An 18,414-nucleotide genomic window follows, 5' to 3' on the forward strand; every position below is an offset into this window, starting at 1 on the left:
ATAGTAAATCTACTTTGTACTGAGTGTTAAGGCAAGGCCCTCTTTGGGATTCGGCTTTCTGCTGCCCAGCCAAATCTGCCTGTGCCACACCTAGGATCTGAGAATACCCTCATCTTCAGTTAAAGCTTCTCTATTAGCCTTTTCTTCTAAGAAAAATATACATTTTATTTATTTATTTATTTATTTATTTATTTATTTATTATTTATTTATTTATTTATTTACTTATTTATTATTATTATTTTTTTTTTTCATAAGTAAGTTCTTCCTTGCTGCTGTGAAGCACACAAAGACACATGGCAGGTGCAGGAGGGGGAAGTTTATACTGTAGATGGCAACCAGAGGAAGTGACATGGGTCACCTGCTTCTGTCTGACATGCAGTGTGTGACTGTATCTGGTCATTGTTTGACATCAGAAAGCAGCATTGTCAAGTGTCATGGTATATATGCCAATATTATTGCTACTAAGCTTAATTAAATTAAATATTTGTAATATTTTTTTCCTATCAAAGAAATAGAAGTACAGAGGGTGTCCAAGTTATGAGGTAACAAGTTATGAATGTTCAAAGATATGAGCAGTCTACTCACAAAATGAAAATTTGCTCTCAATATTGTTCCCTTTGCTAACTAAAAGTTCAGATTTGGCATTATGCACCATATTTACCTAGTATGCTGCTTTGCCACTACCCACGCAGATCAGCAGCATAGTGAAGGACTGCCCTCTGCCCCAGGACACAGGTCCTGTAGCAATTTTTTTTGGAAAACTAGTTTAAAATTAAAATTTTATTTTAAAACTTATTGTAATGCACCACAATGAGTATGGCTTGAAATTCAATGGTGTTTTTTTTTTTTTTTTATGTAGGAGGGACACTGGCCAAAGGCAACAAAAATCCAATAAAAAAAAAATGCCCACTGAAATGCCAGTCCCATAAAAGGGTCAAAACAGTAGTCAAAAATTGATGGATAAGTGTCTTGAAACCTCCCTCTTGAAGGAATTCAAGTCATAGGAAAGTGGAAATACAGAAGCAGGCAGGGAGTTCCAGAGTTTACCAGAGAAACGAATGAATGATTGAGAATACTGGTTAACTTGCATTAGAGAGGTGAACAGAATAGGGGTGAGAGAAAGAAGAAAGTCTTGTGCAGCGAGGTTGCGGGAGGAGGGGAGGCATGCAGTTAGCAAGATCAGAAGAGCAGTTAGCATGAAAACAGAGGTAGAAGATAGCTAGAGATGCAACATTGTGGCAGTAAGAAGGAGGCTGAAGACAGTCAGTTAGAGGAGAGGAGTTGATGAGACGAAAAGCTGTTGATTCCACCTTGTCTAGAAGAGCAGACATGTGAAGCATACTTGATACATGGATGGATAAGGCCCTTGTACAGAGTTAGCAGCTGGGGGAGTGAGAAAAACTGGCGGAGACTTCTCAGAACGCCTAACTTCATAGAAGCTGTTTTAGCTAGAGATGAGATGTGAAGTTTCCAGTTCAGATTATAAGTAAAGGACAGACCGAGGATGTTCAGTGTAGAAGAGGGGGACAGTTGAGTGTCATTGAAGAAGAGGGGATAGTTGTCTGGAAGGTTGTGTCGAGTTGATAGATGGAGGAATTGAGTTTTTGAGGCATTGAACAATACCAAGTTTGCTCTGCTCCAATCAGAAATTTTAGAAAGATCAGAAGTCAAGTGTTCTGTGGCTTCCCTGCATGAAATATTTATCTCCTGAAGGGTTGGACGTCTATGAAAAGACGTGGAAAAGTACAGGGTGGTATCATCAGTGTAGAAGTGGATAGGACAAGAAGTTTGGTTTAGAAGATCATTAATGAATAATAAGAAGGGATTGGGTGACAGGACAGAACCCTGAGGAACACCACTGTTAATAGATTTAGGAGAAGAAAAGTGACCGTCTACCACAGCAGCAATAGAATGGTTAGAAAGGAAACTTGAGATGAAGTTACAGAGAGAAGGATAGAAGCTGTAGGAGGGTAGTTTGGAAATCAAAGCTTTGTGCCAGACTCTATCAAAAGCTTTTGATATGTCCAAGGCAACAGACAAATTTTCACCAAAATCTATAAAAGAGGATGACCAAGACTCAGTAAGTAAAGCCAGAAGATCACCAGTAGAGCAGCCTTGATGGAACCCATACTGGTGATCAGATAGAAGGTTGTGAAGTGATGGATATTTAAGAATATTCCTGTTGAGGAGATTCAAAAACTTTAGATAGACAGGAAATTAAAGCAATAGGACAGTAGTTTGAGGGATTAGAACGGTCACCCATTTTAAGAACAGGCTGAATGTAGGCAAACTTCCAGCAAGAAGGAAAGGTAGATGTTGACAGACAGAGCTGAAAAAGTTTGACTAGGCAAGGTGCAAGCACGGAGGCACAGTTTCGGAGAACAATAGGAGGGACCCCATCAGGTCCATAAGCCTTCCGAGGGTTTAGGCCAGCAAGGGCATGGAAAACATCATTGCAAAGAATTTTAATAGGTAGTATGAAGTAGTCAGAGGGTGGAGGAGAGGGAGGAACAAGCCCTGAATCGTCCAAAGTAGAGTTTTTAGCAAAGGTCTGAGCAAAGAGTTGAGCTTTAGAAATAGATGTGTTAGCAGTGGTGCCATCTGGTTGAAATAAAGGAGGGAAAGAAGAAGAAGCAAAGTTATTGGAGATATTTTTGGCTAGATGCCCTAAATCATGAGGGGAGTTAGATCTTGAAAGATTTTGACACTTTCTGTTAATGAAGGAGTTTTTGGCTAGTTGGAGAACAGACTTGGCATGATTCTGGGCAGAAATATAAAGTTCATGAGATTCTGGTGATGGAAGGCTTAAGTACCTTTTGTGGGCCACCTCTCTATCATGTATAGCACGAGAACAAGCTGTGTTAAACCAAGGTTTGGAAGCTTTAGGTCGAGAAAAAGAGTGAGGAATGTACGCCTCCATGCCAGACACTATCACCTCTGTTATGCGCTCAGCACACAAAGATGGGTCACTGACACAGAAGCAGTAGTTGTTCCAAGGAAAATCAGCAAAATACCTTCTCAGGTCCCCCCAACTAACCGAGGCAAAATGCCAGAGGCACCTTCACTTAGGGGGATCCTGAGAAAGAATTGGAGCAATAGGACAAGATACAGATATGAGATTGTGATCGGAGGAGCCCAACAAAGAAGAAAGGGTGACGGCATAAGCAGAAGGATTAGAGGTCAGGAAAAGGTCAAGAATTTTGGGCGTATCTCCAAGACGGTCAGGAATACGAGTAGGGTGTTGCACTAATTGCTCTAGGTCATGGAGGATAGCAAAGTTGAAGGCTAGTTCACCAGGATGGTCAGTGAAGGGAGAGAAAAGCCAAAGCTGGTGGTGAACATTGAAGTCTCCAAGAATGGAGATCTCTGCAAAAGGGAAGAGGGTCAGAATGTGCTCCACTTTGGAAGTTAAGTAGTCAAAGAATTTCTTATAGTCAGAGGAGTTAGGTGAGAGGTATACAGCACAGATAAATTTAGTTTGAGAGTGACTCTGTAGTCGTAGCCAGATGGTGGAAAACTCGGAAGATTCAAGAGTGTGGGCACGAGAGCAGGTTAAATCTTTGTGCACATAAATGCAACATCCAGCTTTGGATCGAAAATGAGGATAGAGAAAGTAGGAGGGAACAGAAAAGGGGCTACTGTCAGTTGCCTCAGACACCTGAGTTTCAGTGAGGAAAAGAAGATGAGGTTTAGAAGAGGAGAGGTGGTGTTCTACAGACTGAAAACTAGATCTTAGACAACAAATGTTGCAGAAGTTAATGAAGAAAAAGTTGAGGGAGGTGTCAAGACACTTATGGTCGTCGACAGAAAGGCAGTCCGACCTGGGGACATTTATGGTTCCCTCCCCAGATGGGGACTCCGAGGCTGGTGTAGGAGTTGCCATGATGATTTCAAAAATTTTGAGTGAAAGGTGTGTGTGTTATTAGGTGCTTGTAGTTTTGTGTGGAGGAAGAGAGTTGTCTTTAGAGGGCAGGCTGTGACTGTCCCCTTGTGTTGTGAGACACAAAGGGAAACTTTCAGTAAGGTCACAACTGGATTTAATGATAAGTTCACAGCACCCCCTGAACAGTGCTTTAGACCTCAATGGGAGTAATTATCATTTCAGCAGGTGTCTACTGCCTCCTCCTGTGACAGACCTCCACTAGTTTGCCTGTGAGAGGCATAAAGATGGGAGGGTTGCACTGCATGGTGTAGAAAGCCTGCTCCATTACATTATATTAGAGTCAATAATAGCGAGGAACATTAGGGAACATTTAGACAAACATAACTTGATAAACCAGTCACAGCATGGCTTTACGAAGGGGAAGTCTTGCCTGACAAACTTGTTAAGTTTTTACAGTAATGTGTACGAGACAATAGATAATGGTGATAGTTATGATATCTTATATCTGGACTTTAGTAAAGCATTTGACAAGTTACCCCATCAAAGGCTCCTGAGAAAGGTTAGGGCACATGGGATAGATGGGAAGGTGTTAGGCTGGATAGGGTCATGGCTTAGTGACGGGTGACAAAGAGTTGTAATAAACGGCTTGAAATCTGAGTGGGGTCATGTAATTGGTAGGGTGCCACAGGGATCAGTATTAGGGCCTTTGTTATTTATAATATATATCAATGACTTGGATAGTGGAATTAGTAGTGATGTTAGTAAATTTGTGGATGACACAAAGATAGGTAGATTAATTAGGTCAGAATCGGGTGCCATCGCCTTCAAGGCAGATTTAGATAGAATGAATGAATGGACGGATAGATGGCAAATGCAATTTATTATCAATAAATGCAAAGTACTTAGCATAGGTAGAGGAAACCCACACAATAGGTACACATTAAACAACCAAACTCTGGTAGGTACAGAGTACGAGAAAGATTTAGGAGTTATAATTAGCTCTGAACTCCGTCTAGGGAAACAATGCATAGAAGCCAGAAACAGGGCAAATAGGGTACTAAGATTAATTTTTAGGAGCATTAAAAGTAGAAGGCCGGAAGTAATATTAAAGTTATATTTGGTGCTGGTCAGACCTCATCTAGACTACGCTGTGCATTTCTGGTCCCCACATTACAGGAAAGATATAGGTCTATTAGAATCAGTACAAAGGAGAATGACTAAAAGGATACAGGGAATGGGGAGTATTCCTTACGAGGCGAGATTGAAGTTGTTAAATTTACATTCTTTAGAGAGACGTAGGTTAAGAGGGGACCTGATAGAAGTCTTTAAGTGGTATAAGGGTTATAACAAGGGGGATGTAGGCAAAATTCTTAGGATCAGCAACCAGGGTAGAACAAGAAATAACGGGTTCAAGCTTGAAAAATTTAGGTTTAGGAAAGAGATAGGAAAAAATTGGTTCTCAAATAGAGTGATAGATGAGTGGAATGGACTCAGTAATCATGTTGTTAATGCTCGGACAATAGAGAGCTTTAAGAGAAGATTAGACAGGTTTATGGATGGGGATAATAGATGGAAATAGGTAGGTATATTTCATACAGGGACTGCCACGCGTAAGCCTGGTCGCTTTTTGTAGCTTCCCTTATTTCTTATGTTCTTATGTCCTTATGTTCATTAAATCCACGAATAGCAAACATACCTGTCTTATGCTTTCAGCTAGCCATCTTAATAAATTATATGAATAAAAGCATATGTAACCCAAGAAGGAGAGAGGGAGAAAGGAAAAACTGTGCTTGAGAGAGAGAGAGAGAGAGAGAGAGAGAGAGAGAGAGAGAGAGAGAGAGAGAGAGAGAGAGGCATCTCATTTTAACCCAGGTTGTACACCTGGCATATCTGAGTCTTGCATTTGGCAGAAGCCACAAGCCTGTCACTACTCAGTAGTATCACATCACCCATAAGGCAAGGGGCTCTCTCTCTCTCTCTCTCTCTCTCTCTCTCTCTCTCTCTCTCTCTCTCTCTCTCTCTCTCTTTTTCTCATGGTATCAGATATCAAGTAAATAACCATTACCTTGCAGAACATATGATAATTTTTTCTGTATCAAAAAATTACAATGACAAGTTATGAACAAAACAACTTACAAGTAGCCTTCTGGAATGTATCTCTCTCTCATAACTCAAATGCCCTCTGTATTCTGCTTTATGTTGAAGCAATAAATAGTTAACATATCAGACAAAGAGGAGTATTGAGACTGTTGTGGCAGAGTGATGGGCAGGAGAATCCCCAAGGGAGCCATGCTTAAATCTTAGTATAAAATAGATTCACTATAGGCTCTACATCTCGTCACCACTTAAATGCATTGAAATTTAGCAAGGCATTGTCTGTACATATATGTACATTACTACAGGTGCTAGATATGTCAGTCTGTGTAAGTGTGTCTCATATTTTTAAAGCATTTAGGCCACATTTGGGAGTATTCATTGCAGAAAGATCAGTAACCTACATTAAAAAAAAAAAAAAAAAAAAAAAAAATATATATATATATATATATATATATATATATATATATATATATATATATATATATATATATATATATATATATATATATATATATTTTTTTTTTTTTTTTTTTTTTTTATTCAATTCCATCAAAATATATCAGTAAAAAATTATATGTATATAAAAAACTATCATGCATCTAGCATTCTAATATGTTTTAGGGCTATGTCCTTTAAGCTCAGAAGCCATCCATGTTTTCATGAGCAATAGTCTCTGATATTTCCCTCAAACGCAGTTCATATAACATTGCTGCCTCAGATGATTGTAGGTATTTTATTTGCCCATGTATTGTTGCTTTGTTCATTGAAGTTATAGTAAATGTCCATTGCAGGTGTATCTATAGCTATATGCTAAATATTGAGATGGTTTTGTATGCCATCCCTTATGCAGAAAGCTATGCAAAGATCTTTAATGAAGATCGCTCTCCTTATTGTTATATGTTAGATCAGGAGTAAAGTTTTATCAGAAGATTTGGTTGTAGTTTAGTAAGGCAAATTAAAAGACGCAGGCAAGATTTTGACTTAAAGATTTACAGTGGTTTTATGTAAGACATGGGTTTCGAGAAATTATTTGAAATATGCAGCAATATAAATTTTCACCTTTATGTGAAATATACAAGTCTTTGCACAAGACACATATGCACACAGACACACACACACACATTTAGAAAGTTGTGGACATGAAAGTGAGGAAATGGTGGCACAAAGATACCACGGAAGATCACCAAGTGGAAGCTTAAAAATTATGTATACAAATATAGATGGTTTGGTGTCCAGCCTATTGGAACTTAAAGACTACCTAAAGAACAGTAAACCAGACATGGCATGTTTAATGGAAACCAAGCTAAAAGAGGAAATAAAGATGAGATTTGCAAAGGAAAGTTATAGCACATAGAGGAGAGACAGAAAAGGAAAGGGAGGAGGAGTGATGATATTGGTAAAGGAGGATATTGTTGTTGAGGGAATGGAATATGGTGGTGGAATGGCAGAAACTTTGAGTCTTGTGATTAAGATAAAAGGTAATGAGAAAAAAAAAAGTTATTGTGATGTACATACCACCAAAAACTAATGCCTGGGAGACCAATAGGTATAAAATTATGCAACTAGAAACAAGAAATAGCATAGAGGAAATGATAAGAAAAAGTAACAAAGTGCTCTTAATAGGCGACTTCAACACTAAAGGAATTAAGTGCGAAGAGATGGAAGTGAAAGAAAATGTTGGGTCATGGAGTGAAAACTTATGTGTACCATGATGGCGAATACACTGAGACAATGGGCGAATGAGCCTACAAGATGCAGAGGAGAAGAACCATCACAGTTGGAATGAGTTTTTACAAAAACCTCAGAAAGTAGACCAGGTATACATTGTCTGAGTCCAAAGGGAAAGAAGTAATCATGTCACAATAGAAATACTACTACAAGAGGGAACAGTGTTGCACAGGAATGAACAATTTAGAAATGGGAGACAGAACTATGCTAAGTCAACCTTTGCAGAGCTTAATAAATTTTATGGAAAAATTAACTGGAAAGAGCTATTTGAAGGTAAAGTAGAACAAGAAAATATGAGATATTTTTGAGCAAGTATAGAGAGGGGGTGCAACAGTTTGTGCCAGGTTATAAAGTGAAAATTGGAAAACATGAATGGTATGATGCCAGGTGTGTAAAAGCAAAAAAAAAAAAAAAAAAAAAAGGACAGGGCATGGAGGAAAATGATGGAAAAACTGAACACAGATACTAGGGAAGAATACAGAAAGGCAAGGAATGAATATTGTATAATAAGAAGAGAAGAAGAAAGAAATTTTGAAAATGACACAGTAAGAAAATGCAAGGAAGAGCCCAAAACTCTTCTACAGATATGTAAATGGAAAAATGAAACATAGGGATAACATAAACAAGTTAAAAAGAGAAAGAACTTATGAAACTACTGAAGAGATGAATGAGCTAATGAATGAAAGTTTTCAATCTGTGTTTACAAAGGAAACCAATTTTGTGGCACTGAAAGTGATATCACAAAATAAGGTAATGCAGGAGATACAAGTAGAGACAAGAAATCAAGAAACTGCTGGAAGATATGGATGTTAGGAAAGCTATGGGACCAAATCAAGTAAATGGATGGGTATTAAAAGAATGCAGAGAACAAATGGAGAAACCCAAGTGGGGATGTAATGAACAGCTCATTGAAAGAAGGAAAAATACCAAGGGAATGGAAAAGAGCTAACATAGTCCCAATATACAAAGGGGGAAACAAAATGGAACCATTAAATTACAAACCAGTGTCATTAACAAGTATTGTAAGCAAGCTTTATGTAATAGTAATTAAAGATAGATGGGTGCAATATTTAGATGAGAAGATAATTACAGAAAAACAATTTAGATTCAGAAAAAGGGAGATCCTGTGTCACAAATCTGCTGAGGTTTTATACGAGAGTAATAGATGGAGTGCAAGAGAGGGATGGATGTGTTGATGTGGTATACCTGGATCTCAAAAAGGCATTTGATAAAGTTCCCCACAAAAGTCTTATTTGGAAGTTAGAGAACAAAGAAGGACTAAAGAGAGCAACATTGAGATGGATGGAGGAGGGAAGGGAAATGAGAACAGTAATTAGAGACACTAATTGAAGCTGGCAGGAAGTGAGAAGTGGGATACCACAAGGATCTGTGTTGGCACCTATTATGTTTCAGATATATGTAAATCAAACTATTGAAATCTGGAATGATTTAAAGGAAGAGGTAACAGTGTAACAGTTTAAAGAGAAACTGGATAAATATGGTTATGAAGACAGGACAAAATGAGCTATGGATCATGCCCTGTGCAATACAAGTAGGTAAATACATTTAGGTAAATACACACAGAGCTGGCAAGAAAAATCATTAGAGCAGTCTAGGACCAAGAACATGGCTTGGAGCATGAAACAGAGGATTAGAAAATACATAAATGGAGGCCAGAGAACACTGAAGTTGAGAATGAGGTCACAGATCACAGCAGAGGAAATCCTGGCAAGGGCAGAAAAACTCTCCAAGAATCCCAATTATAATAACATGTGTTTAAAGAGAGACATGAATCTAGATGAAAGAGAAAAAGAACAAAGGCTGAGAAATGAAACTAAAGAAAAAAAAGAGAAAAGAACAAAGAATGAGAAGAAGAGTTTCTACTGGAGAATTACAGAAGTACATGAGACTTACCGTAGGTTAGTTGAAATGTGCTTCGGATTTTGCGAGGCACATCACGTCTGCTAGATGGTAGAGTTCACATGAGATACACTACACTTCGCCACACAGTCAGTCTTTAAAGATACAGCTACCCACATGAAATATTATCTCCCAACCCTTCCAGTCAGTGAATTTTTGTTGTGTAAACCAAGAATCATCAATTAGCAAAGGGAGGGAGTGGAGGGCATGTGAACTCTACCATCTAGCAGACGTGATGTGCCTCGCAAAATCTGAAGCACATTTCAACTAACCTACGGTAAGTCTCATGTACTTTTGTAATTTTACTTCGGCAAATCACTTGTCTGCTAGATGGTGCCGTTCACATGAGATTTTAAAGTCATGTGGGTGTTGTATGTAAAGGGTTCTGTCAAAATTCACATTTTGTAAATAGGTGTAAATAAAAGTTCCTATTACAAAGACCCCATTGTCATTTATGAAAATAGAACATGATTTTTACTGCTGATAACATTTCAAACCTTACATTATACTGAGCCTGGCACTGCTTCTTGAAAAGGGTCTATTTCCCCTTGTATATCCTTATTATAATATTTAGCAAATGTGGCTTCCTGCGTCCAACCAGCTTTTGCCATGATGGTGGCAATAGGCACATCCAGTGCCTTGGCCTTAGACACTGACACAGGTCTAATACTACTTGCTGTGTACCTCTTGGTATCAATCCCACACTTACATAACATGGTCTTAAGCCACCTTGCCACCATGTCCTTAGAAACACTCCTATGAGGTTTTATATAACTTATGAGTAATCTCCCATCTGCATTTCCAGATTCTGTCCTTAGCCTCTCAGTTCTTTCTATATATTCTTTCATAGCCTTAACTACACACAATCTGTAATCCTGAGGATAAGCTTTAAATACAATAGTATGAACATTAAATTTTGGCCTGCATTGCTTGATGTTACCTCCTAACAAAACTGAAACAGATTCTTCTCCAAATGCCATATTCACCAACAATAAGTGCAAAGTTTGGATCCTGGCTGCTTCTGTCATTGCCATCAGCATCACCATTTTTAGCGATAAGTTTTTCAGTGTTAGGCTGTGTAGTGGTTCCATGAGTCTTATCTTTTGTAATACAAGTTTCACATCCCAGGTCGTCACATACCTGGGTGTAGAAGGGTGTAAGTTGAAGACTCCCCGCAGAAATCTGTTGACAAGTGGGTGATTGCCCGCTCTGCAGCCTTCCACCATAATTCCTATTGCAGATAGAGTCCCTCTCGCCGTGTTAATGCTTTCATAACCCACATTCCTTTGAAAGTTATGAGACAAAGTTTAATATATCTGCTATAGATGGTGCAATGGGATTAATGTTCCCTCTACTACAAAAGAGTGTCCACCTCTTGATGTGAGTGTTGTATTGTCTACCTGTTGCTGGTTTCCAAGAGGCCATTATGATTTCCGTATCTTCTTTAGATATGCCACGTTCTCCAAGTTGTTTCCGGACAACTGACAAGCCATCAAATTTGTGTGTTTCATTATTGGGTGTTCCTCAGCAGTTGACGGATGCATTAGCACATTTTTCCTTCTCTGTATGACCTGAGGGTTGTCTACTAGCATCCGAAGGAGCACCCCCATCCACGGTTGTGATGGCCAAAGTGGCACTATGATCCATCCTCTGGTCCTTTCCTCCCTTAACTTCTGCAGACATCTAGAGATCAGAGAGAAGGGAGGAAAGAGGTAAACCAATTTAAATTTAGCCCACGGAATTGTAACTGCATCAATATATGCAGCCTCTGGATCTGGTGTCCATGCACAGAATGGAGTCATTTGTTTGTTCAAACGTGAAGCGAATAGGTCTATACAAGGATTCCCAAATATAGAACACAATTCCTTAAATATCATCTCATTCAGCTGCCACTCATGTCTGTCATTAAAGGAACGTGATGCCTCTTCGGCCATGACGTTACATTTGCCTGGTATGTGGGAAGCTGTCAGCCATACCTCATTACTAAGACACCATTCCCAGATGTTCTTACTAATGTCATCACAAACTATTGACTTAACACCTCCCATCTCATTCACGCAATTAATCGCTGTGGTGTTATCACATAACACCCTGACGTGTAAACCTCTAAGATGTGTAAAAGATCTCAATGAGAATAACATAGCCAATAATTCACGCATTAATGTGTGAACGCACCTCTTCAGGGGACCATCTGCCATTGGTAGTGATGCTATTTTGGCAACCTGCCCATCCTAGATTTTAAGCATCTGTGAACAACTCAGTATCTGGTGCATTTCTGAATATTTTCCTGTTTTGATTCTCCAATTCCCTAATCCACCAGTTTAAATCTGTTCTAATCTCCTGTAATGTTCATCCATCTATTAAAGTCTCCACATGCCTCTTCCAAAGCCTTGATCTTTGCTCTTTCCATCCTCCTATAGTGCATCTTCCCCATCTCTACAGCTGGGATTGCTGCCACCAGCAGGCCAATCACTCTTGCCACAATTCTAATTTTTTCTTTCTGTCTATTGACTAAAAGAGAGCAATGCTGTATAATCTCATCCCTCCTACGCGCCGGCAAGGTAACTGTCATGGCCACCAAATCTATCACATTACCTAAATACTCAATACGCGTAGTGGGACTTAAAACAGATTTCTCCACATTTATGCAGAAACCTACACTCTGCAACAACTGAATGTTGTCATTCATGCAATCAAAACATCTCGGCAAAGAGCTACTATACAGAAGCGTATCATCAATATAACTAGTGATGTTGTGGCTTTTATGCCTAAGTGTAGCGAAAACTGGCTTCAGAAGTTTTGTAAATAGACGAGGACCATCCGAAAATCTGTTAGGTAGACATGTGAACTGGTAAATCTTATCCATCTAAAACACAGATATTTTTGTTGTTCCTCTGCAATTTTTACTGAATAATAGGCTTTCTTAAGGTCTATAGAAGCCATATAATCTCCTTGACTAAGCAACTGTAATACTTGTTCAAAATTTTCCATTTTAAAATGAGTATATTCTACATGCCTGTTCAGTTTTTCAAGATTTAACACCATCCTATAATTCCCCGTCTTATTCTTCCTCAGAAAAACTGGTGAAAGTATTTGTTGATCCTGTCCATGTGTCTCTATGATGGCCTTTATCTCTAACAATTTTTTAACCTCCTAATGCATAATCAGTTTATCTTCCTCACTAAAGACATACTGTATATCCTCTCTAAATAAATATCCGATATTAGCTTCATCTATATTCAGATGACAATGTTCCACCATATCCAAAATGAACAGACCACTTGTAATCACATGCCATTTATTGATAAACTTGTGAAGTTGCCCAGCCTCAAATTGTTCTTTCACCTGGGTTAACGCCGGGGGTTATGTTGACCCCGGCCTCTCGCGTTTTTTGTTGTCCAAGCTTGAGCAGGGTAGGAGCGCCTGTGTTCACCACTGGAGGGCATCCTGCGAAAACCATACGGCTGATATCTGGATGGGAATCCACGGGAGGAGGCTTTGGCAAAAAAGTTACATTGTTTACCTCCACCAAATCTGCCACTGCTTGCAGTCCAAGATGTAGGCTTCTTAAAAGTGAATTTGGTTTTCAGCCTTTCTGCCTCCTCAATATTTCTGTTGGCTTGTGACAGGTCATCCCCAAACAATAGGCCCGTCACGGGAGCCTTGTCAGCACACAAATGAGAATATTTGGGATTAATGTCCCTCTTTATGATATGTCGCCTGTTCAAGTTATTTCTGTAGTGGGCATTACCCAATAATGCCAATGCACCATTGAGCATGGCCACCTCATTTGCAATAATTTGGTGCTCTTCATCACGTGCCACCTTGTCTAGCACAGTAAGCAATTTTACAACAATAGTAGCTGCCTTGGTAATATCTTTTTCCCACTTCCCTTAAGCGGAAGTCTGCCTTCTTTGCCTCTGCAGGCAGCGCATCCAGGACCTGTGGGTTGCAATCCACTTGAGTTAATGCATGGCAGTTATTTGGTCTAAATGTCACCTCATCCTCTACAATGCCTTTGTAATCTTCCTGCCTCATGCCATTAATAAACAAGTGGTTCACCATTGCAGCAATTTCCTTGTCAAGTTCTTTTGAGACAGTTTCCATGGGTCCATAATTCTTATCACCTTGTAACAATATACTATCATGAGGAACATCCCTCTGGATTTCCTCTTCCTCATCACTGTCCTCCCTCAGTGGAGTTCTAAATCCAGAAAATCCTGCCTGTGATTCCTGAGAATCAGGCATCAAAGTATTATTTGACACCTACAGGGGAGCATTGTTATGAACTGCTTTTGACTTCACAGCCCTATTTTCCTTCTTAAGCTTGTCCATGTCTTTCCTCAACTCAGTCAAAGCATCCATAATCATGCCCAAAGAAGGCGCAGTGCTGTCTTCACCAGCGTATTTTGGAGAAGGGGAAGGTGACTGAGAGTAACTTAACCTCTCATGACGAGTAGAACGGCTCTTAGATCTGGATCTTTCTTCATGTTTACTCCCCTTGTGTAGTTCCTTTACCTTAGCTGAGGTGCGTGGCATGCTGGTAGTTCTGAATCTCTCAGGACTGGGGCAAGCATCAGAAGGCGTCCTAGACATGGCGGCTAATGTTAACAAGATGCCACCCCTTTTAACAGCAGTTCCTTTTATAACCCCACGGGTGCCATAACGTCACACACAGGGTAACTTTAAATCAAAAACTCCTTCCTTATAGTAATCTGGGAAGTCAAATGCCCCCAGGCTTGTAAATAAGGCAATATTCCTCTTGCCCCAATAATGGGTAACAAGATGGAACCATCTCGCACCTATGTCAACTCACGAGTGCCCAAATATTGTTATATATATATATATATAGCATAAAATATTTGCCAATAATCCGCCTTATACCAAGTAACGGATATCATGTAACCAATAATCCGCCCTTATACAAGGTAACGGATATTTATAGTCCATAATCCGCCCTTAAATCAGGTAACGGATTCAAATAGGCAACACTCCGCCCTTATCAGGTAACGGATATCCATAGGCAATACTCCGCCCTATAATCAGGTAACGGATAACTAAAGACAATATTCCACCCTTATAACATGTAATGGAAATCATAATACACAATCCAAACAAGAAAACTGTATTATTCCTATCACTCCTCAATAACAGAAGTCATAACAACAGAACAGGAGGCGGGACCGACGTCCGACTTGTGTGGTGTCTGCGTAGTAACTGACTGTGTGGCGAAGTGTAGTGTATCTCATGTGAACGGCACCATCTAGCAGACAAGTGATTTGCCGAAGTAAAATTATGGATATAAGACTGCAGAAATGGTTCATGGAATAGAAAAAGGAAGAAAGGAAAAACTGAAAGTGGCATATACCAACATGAATGGACTTATCTCAGTGATTACTGAATTAAATGAATTAAATGATTATGATTTAATGGGAATAACGGAAACTAAACTAAACTAAGTGGTCAGTTATTGCTGAACAGTGTTGGGAGCAGACAGTATGATATTTGGTTAAAACCAGGAAGAGTGATCAGAGTGGTGGAGTCATGTTAATGACTAAAAAGAACCTGAAAGTGAGTAGTCAGCTATGGGAAGTGCTGAAATAATTAGGTTGAAATTGGGAACCGGAAACATGGAAAAGGGGAGATTTTGTTGTGAGTTATGTCCCACCTAAAGCAGAATCTTGTGGAGAAGCAGAATATGCCAAGATGCTAAGTGATACAACATTGTCACTGATGGAATTGATGGAGGAGAGTGACAAACTTGTACTTATGGATGACCTTAATTGTAAAGAAATATGCTGGGAGGAACTGACAACTGAGGGAGGTGAAAGTTCCTATTGCTTAACATGATTACAGAGAACATAGTGACACAGTGAGTTCAGCAAAACACCAAATACAGAAATAATGATGAACCATCATGACTTGACCTAGTCTTCACCAAAGAGCCTGAGATATAGAGGTTACATATAATCACCCTATTGGGAAGAATGACCACATATTGATTGAACTGGAATTCAAAGATGTATCATTTGAAAGAAAAGAAGAGCACAGGGAAGGGAAATTAGTTTATAGTAAAACAGACTTTGAAGAACTCGGAAAATATTTTAAAGAGACAGAATGGAGCAACTTTTTCATGTCAGAAATGGGTGTAGAAGACAAGAGGAAGCTCCTATTGCAAATCTATAAAAAAGAGTGGAACAAAATGTACCAAAATCAAAACAGAAGGAGATTAAAATTAGAGTGATTTAACAGGAGGTGTGGTGAGGCAGAGAAAAGAAGAAACAGCATGGAAGAGATGGAGGAGGAGAAGACATCCAGAGAGGTGGCTGGAATATACAAGTGCAAGAAATGAATGTGGAAATATGTAGGGAAGAGAAAAAGAATTATGAGAAGGACATAGTTGACAAATGTAAAAATCAACCAAAACTCTTCTATAGATATTGAATGGCAAAATGCAAAAATAAACAAGAAATAAGGAAATTATGCAGAAATGGAATGGAGTATGAGGGTGATTTGGAAATGGCTAAGATTATGAAAGAGCACTTCCAAGCAGTCTTTACGAGGGAGTGATTGGGGTGAGGAAGGACAAGAGTGAGAAAGATTAGTTCCTACGGGGCATATAGAGGTCACAATCCATGAAATAAAAAAGTCAATGAGAGAGATACGGAAGTCAGATGGACCAAATGGAATCACAAACTGGATATTTAAAAAGAATGTAGTGAAGAACTGGCAGACAAAATACATGGCATTATAGGGAGTTCAGTCAAGGAAAGAAAAGTCTCAAGAGACTGGAAAAAAAATATATTATTCCAATATATAAAGGTGGCAAAGTAATTACAGAGCAGTATCTCTAACAAATGTGGTAGCCAAGATTTGTGAAAAAGTCATTAAGGACAGATGGACTAAACACCTGAAAGCAAACAGCACACTAACCACAAGATAATTTGGCTTTAGAATAAGAAAATCGTATACCATAAATTTGATGTTTCTACTCTAGAATAATAGATATAATTCAAGAAAGAGATGGATGGGCAGATTGTGTGTTCCTCGATTTTAAAGAAGTTTTTGATCAGGTGCCACACAAAAGACTGCTAAGGAAACTAGAGAGCATAGGAGGAGTGCAAAGAAAGCTGCTGGATTGGATGAGTGACTTTCCGAATGATGGAAATGAGGGTGATTATTAGAGACAAGTGTCCTTGGAAGGAAGTTATCAGTGGGGTCCCACAGTGATCATTATTGGCCCCAATTATGTTTACAATATATATTAATAACATAGATGAAGGAATTAATAGTTATATGAGTCTCTTTGCTAAAGATGCTAAACTACTGAAAAAAAGTGAGTAACAAGGACATTTGTGGAATTTTACAACAAGACCTTGATAAAGTTTAAGAATGGAGCTGCAAATGGGAAATGGAATTCAATATCAAGAAATGTGATGTAATGGAGTTTGGAAACAGCAGAGGATTTCAAGGCAATATAAACTTGGAGGAGTGATAATAAGGAAATCAAAGTTGGAAAGAGATCTGAGAGTACAGTTTCATATCAGATAACATGTCACCTGAGAAACACATAAATAAGATGTTGGAGAGACTTACAACTTATTGAAAAATATCATTGGCATTTACCCACATGGATGAAGAAATAGTTAAAGAAACTAATCATCACTCTCATAATGCCAAAACTGGAATACACAGCAGCAGTGTGGTCACCAAGCACGAAAAGAAACATCAGGAAACTTGAAAGGATTCAAAGAGGAGTGACAGAATTGGCTCCAAGCTTGTCAGAAATGTTGTATGAAGAGAGGCTATCAAACCTGGAATTGACATTGCTGGAACAAAGAAGGGAAAGAGGAGACAATAGCAATTTATTGAATTGTGAAGAATATGGAGGTGATAGATAGAAAAGACTTAATAAAATGGGACATAAAAGATACAAGAGGACATGGAAGGAAGTTTAAAAAAGATAGTTACAGAAGTAATATGAAAATGAACAGATTTCCCCATAGAGTAGTAAATGTATGGAATGGACTAGATAGTAAGTAGTGTGTGCAGGGACAATACATGAATTTAAGGCCATGTTAGACAACATTAGATACAAAGATGGAACATCACAAGCATAGCTCCAATCCTGTACATTACAAGGTAAATAAATACACAATAAAAAACAAGAACCATGAATTATTACTAAGGGATTTTAATAAGATATGTGAATGTATCCTAAGAGGGAAAATGAAGTTTAACTTGTTGAAATGCAAATCAGTAGAATTTTATAGATAACCTGTGACTCACAAATTACTTGTAACATGATAAAAATCAAGATTCAAGAAAGGCTTATTATTTTGTTTTTGACATTAAAGGTTTCATGCTGTTTTCCTGCTTACTTTTTACTTTACCCTTTATCCATGAACTGCAAAGAAAAATAGTTAAAAGAAATCACCTGGTGTTGCTTTCAGGTCCTGGAACTAGCATTATTATTTGCAGCTGTTTTTTTTTTCTTTTTTTTTAATGGTCTTTTTGAGAGATGAATGATCTACTAAATGTTCATGGAAATGTGCCACTTGTAGGGTCTCTATCCCCTAACCCTATGAGATTGGAGGGGCCAGTGTACATAGACTTGCTGCATTAACTATATCTTAGAAGGGACCCCTCCAATTTATTTATTATGACATGTTTACTACATATAAATGGCTACATTCCTGGGTATAAATATGTAATAGGAAAAAAATTTGTATCCTTTGCTTGAGACCTTTTTGCACAAGAACCATCACCTTATCATATTTATTTT

The sequence above is a fragment of the Scylla paramamosain genome, chromosome 26, assembly GCF_035594125.1.
Source record: "Scylla paramamosain isolate STU-SP2022 chromosome 26, ASM3559412v1, whole genome shotgun sequence".
In the NCBI taxonomy this organism is placed as follows: Eukaryota; Metazoa; Arthropoda; class Malacostraca; order Decapoda; family Portunidae; genus Scylla; species Scylla paramamosain.